The 5,000-nt window shown below is 37.0% G+C and overlaps 1 protein-coding gene across 4 annotated transcripts in view; it reads right to left on the bottom strand.

Moving 5' to 3' along the window:
- The window catches only part of LOC144964233 (uncharacterized), a 29,194-nt gene that overhangs the window by 23,584 nt on the left and 610 nt on the right, over positions 1 to 5,000 (bottom strand). For all 4 annotated transcript variants that reach the window (XM_078898286.1, XM_078898287.1, XM_078898283.1 and 1 more), the window contains exon 2: positions 4,768 to 4,837. The gene's annotated coding sequence lies outside the window, so the exon portion shown is untranslated. The remainder of the gene's footprint in view (positions 1 to 4,767; positions 4,838 to 5,000) is intronic.

The following is a 5,000-nucleotide window of genomic DNA, read 5'->3' as shown; positions in this document are numbered from 1 at the left end:
GTTAGTAGTAGTAGTAGTAGTAGTAGTAGTAGTAGTAGTAGTAGTAGTAGTAGTAGTAGTAGTAGTAGTAGTAGTAGATTATCATAATGTCAAAAATACGATAGCACGGAATAATGATGGGGCATGGTTCCTAATCACATTTACCTATGCTTATAAATCAGAGTGATGATTCATGATAAAAAATATCCCCTCGACCGCCAAAAAAAAAAATTTAAAAAAATACAAATTATAAAAATAACAAAACTAACAAATAAATAGTTTACATGTTTTCATAATATACCAGTATCTCCTCTCAACGAAGGATCCTTACGACCTGAGCCTGGTCTATTACAAGTTGTTACATTGAGGATAAAGATTTAAAAAGTAATAATTTATTGGAAGAAGCAAAACAATATCATTAGAGGATTATAGAGAGTGCAAGTTCTTACCAGCCGTATCTATTACACAGAGTAGAGAGAGAGTACTGTAGAAACCTATTTTTACTGCCATACTATGGAATAACATGTATTTAAAAATTTGGCCAGAAAACTCTTCCTTCAAATATCGATCGATTTAAATGACCCTCTTCTCGGCATAATCTCTCAATCCTTGGACTTGCGAGGTCCCAGGGTTGAGAGTTTTTGCCAAGATGAGGGTCATTTAAATCGATCGATTTTTGAAGGACCAGTTTTCTGGCCAAATTTTTTAATACGTGTTTTTCCAGAGTACGGCAATTAACTGATTAATTGCTATCTTCGTTGATGTATGTATATATATATATATATATATATATATATATATATATATATATATATATATATATATATATATAAAGCGAACTGGTTATCGGGCATTACCCTATTTCCTCGTATATTTAATTAAGAGAATATCACTGATTAACCCAGACGAAATAAAATCCAATGATAATGGCAGGTGTAACAGTCAAAAGCTCAATTTCATTAGTCGTAAATATAGGTACGTCTTTCCCAACCTTCTAAGCCGTCGTCTTAACATAAATAATAAAAACAAAATAAAACATTGAACTGAATGAAATAAGATGGAGGTTCCGATAACACATTGCCACAAGCCCTCGTCAACAAGCCGTTGTCAAATCCTGGAGCGTTCGAGATATTTTATGGCTGATATTATCTCCACCGTGCATTTATTGAGTAGCTGAATAGATAAGGCGGAAAGTACTTAGTTTAAGTCATCAGAAATCGGGTGTAAGCTGCCCCATAGGTCTTATGGCTCTGAAGGAGTACGATAAAATATAACAACAGTCTGAAGATCAAGTAGCATCCTCACTTAAAACTTGAACATTTATATAGAGCAATAATATCCACTAAATGTGCTCAAAGCGCTTTACAAATGGTCACGAGCCAACAGAAACACTTAACATTTAGGACGAGACATTGTTCCTGTTGGATGATATTACATTTTTTCCAGTGACAGGTAGTCATTTTACCCTTTAATACGGTGAGAGAATGTGACATAAGAGCCTTTTCCAAGGATTCAACAACGCGCCACTATAAGCGGGATTCGAACCCAGGACATTCGATCCGAAGGCGAATGTCATGCCACAAAACCACACAGCCGATTTCGCCAAACAAGAATAAACAAAAAGCTGCATACTGATTTCCACCCAACCAATCAAAGAAAACTGATTCATAACAATCTTGCAATAATAAATGTCAGTGAATCTAATCAAGGATTTCGTAATAATTTATTGTGCGCGCGCGCGCGCGCGCGCGTGTGTGTGTGTGTGTGTGTGTTTGTATGTGTGTATGTATGTGTATGTGAGCATATATTCTGTATGTTCTAATTCTATGAGTGTGTTGGTGTATACACCAATCTATTTTTAATTAAGGAAGAACCTCCCTTCCCCTAAAAGAAGAAGAAGAAGAAGAAGAAGAAGAAGAAGAAGAAGAAGGAGAAGAAGAAGAAGAAGAAGAGAAGAGAGAGAGAAGAAGAAGAAGAAGAAGAAGAAGAAGAGAAGAAGAAGAAGAAGGAAGGAAGAAGGAAGGAAGAAGAAGAAGAAGAAGAAGAAGAAGAAGAAGAAGAAGAAGAAGAAGAAGAAGAAGAAGAAGAAGAAGAAGAAGAAGAAGAAGAAGAAGAAGAAGAAGAAGAAGAAGAAGAAGAAGAAGGAGAAGGAGGAGGAGGAGAAGAAGAAGAAGGAGAAGAAGGAGGAGGAGGAGGAGGAGGAGGAGGAGAGAAGAGAGAAGAAGAAGAAGAAGAAGAAAGAAGAAGAAGAAGAAAGAAGAAGAAGAAGAAGAAGAAGAAGAAGAAGAAGAAAGAAGAAGCAGGAGGAGGAGAAACCGGATATATATATATATATATATATATATATATATATATATATATATATATATATATATATATATATATATAACGAAATGTTGCATACGGTGTGGCATAGCAGATCACATCCATCTACAAACCCTTTCAGGTTTTTTTAAAAAATGGTCTTTGAGTCAAAAACAAATAAATTCTCATAAACATTTTTGCCAAAGCCCGATAGATAGCTTTCTACTGGTTGTTGAATTGGATAAAGATTTTAAGAGGATTCTAATTTAATTCCAGATTAATTTGTCACCATCAAATAATCTTCACAAAGACCGAACTGCGACGCGAACTCAAACACAGCTTTTATTGATGTGTGGTATGATCTCGCTTTCGGATCGGAAGGTCCTGGGATCGAGCCTCGCTCGGCGCATAGTTGAGTCTTTGGAGAAGGCTCTTTACTCACATTCTCTCACTGTACTCAGGTGTAAAATGAGTATTTAGCCGGTAATAGCGTTGTCTTTGTCCGAAAAATTGTAATATCGCCTAACAGGCGTCATGTCCCGTCCTACATGTTAAATGTTGCTGTTGACCAGGGACCCATTGTAAAGCACTTTGAGCACATTTAGTGGATATTGCGCTATATAAAGCTCTTTTTAAAAAAGATTATTTAACGCAACATGCACAGCCATGCCAGGACACTTATTTATCAATAAACTTCTGTCTGGAAAGGGTCAAGATAAATAAATAGACATTGACCGCTAACACCCGCTAGTACCCCACAGTGAGGCCTATTTTGGGATTTTTGTCTCCACATCAGCAGCACCGCCCATTATTGCATCTCACAGGCCCCAAATTGAAATTGATGTTATTGGACTTTCTGTAGATCCGTTCACATTGTAGGGGCGAGAAGTGTCCAACCATCTGATTGATTTCACTGCATGACCCCAACTATGTAGTTAATGAGAATCTCTCTCTCTCTCTCTCTCTCTCTCTCTCTCTCTCTCTCTCTCTCTCTCTATACTATATATATATATATATATAATATATATATATATATATATATATATGTGTGTGTGTGTGTGTGGGTGGGTGGTTGGTGTGTTCCACCCCGCGATCTCTCTCTCTCTCTCTCTCTCTCTCTCTCTCTCTATCTATCTCTTTCTCCATATTCACTCACCCCTCTCTACCTCATTTTTCTCTCTCTCTCTCTCTCTCTCTCTCTCTCTCTCTCTCTCTCTCTCCATATTCACTCACCCCTCTCTACTTCATTTCTCTCTCTCTCTCTCTCTCTTTTCATATTCACTCACCCCTCTCTACCTCATTCTATCTCTCTCTCTCACTCTCTCTCTCTCACACACAATATCTCTTCTCTCTCTCCATTCTCTCTTTTACTCTCTCTCTCTCTCTCCCTCTCTCTCTCTCTCTCTCTCTACCTATCTATCTATCTCCCTTTCTCCGAACCCATCCCACTCATCCGTTTCTGTCCATTCGTCCATCTGCCGAATATACATCCACCAACCTACCGACTCACCTATCTACCAACCTACCTATCTATCTATCTATCTATCTATCTATCTATCTATCTATCTATCTATCTATCTATCTATCTATCTATCTAACTCACTGCTTACATTTCTACCTCATCATAAACCCTCTCCTTACCACCCATAGGAAAATCCTCACATTCGTAACGATGCAGCCAACATTTTTCTCGTTCTGATTTCATTTTTTACATCATAACATTTGAAGAAAAATGTTTGCTATATTAACACTGTGTTGAAGCGCAATAGCAAGAACTAACAGCTATTGTGTTTGAGTGACATAGATCTATTTCTGTATAGGTTGGGTGTGACGTTTTGGGGAAAATCGCGGTAAGGAGAGAGTTAAACATATGCCAACCCGAAACCAATAATCATGAATGAACAGTTTCCATAATCGATGAGATACATTTTTGATGCAGCGTGAGCACACAGTCGTCAAATTAACGTAGGCTGAAAATCGATTAATTACTTCAGAGTGTTAAAAATTAAAATAATTCGATTACTATCAAAATAATCGGTCAGAGTAATTAGGCCCATTGAGCCGGAGTTTGTCCCGGTTTACATGGATTACATTCATTAAATAGTTAACAACGATTGCATACTATCCTTTGGATTGGATGTATATTACGCAAGTTGTTCTACTAATTAAAAGACTATGATAGAAGCGTTGCCAAGAGTTCACAACATTGCAACGGACAACACTAAACTCTGTTAACAAGACTTATAGTCAGTTAATACAGTTAGTGAGAACAACTCACAAACGGATGGCAAAAATAAAGCTGAGTGACGTCATTGCAACTAAGCTAACCTCAAGGGGTGGACAGGGAGGTCAGAGAAAAAATCTCGATTACGTTGGGATTAATCGCGTTACCTTTGCGTGAGAGGCGAGTGCTCTACCAACTTGATTATTGGGACCCTAATCCTTATTAAAGTTATTAATAAAGATATACAAAGAATTGCTCACCAGCTGGGACCGCTTTGAAGTCCACTATGAGATAATACTCCTCTTCTTCTCATAGAAATAGAATCCGGTTCTGAAGATAGAAAAACAGAAACATAAATAATAATACAATATTTCACCAGTAAACCAAATGAAATAAAAATCACAACACTATAACCCTAGGTATATAAACACATCCACGAAAATTGTAAACAAACATTATCCATCTACTTCAACAAATAAAGGAAATGCAATCA

This window comes from Berghia stephanieae, chromosome 2 (assembly GCF_034508935.2).
Source record: "Berghia stephanieae isolate SIO BIC M18660-M18661 chromosome 2, UCSD_Bste_1.3, whole genome shotgun sequence".
Lineage (NCBI taxonomy): Eukaryota > Metazoa > Mollusca > Gastropoda > Nudibranchia > Aeolidiidae > Berghia > Berghia stephanieae.
Note: the sequence above shows the minus strand (reverse complement) of the source record. Positions and strands in the feature narration are given on the sequence as shown.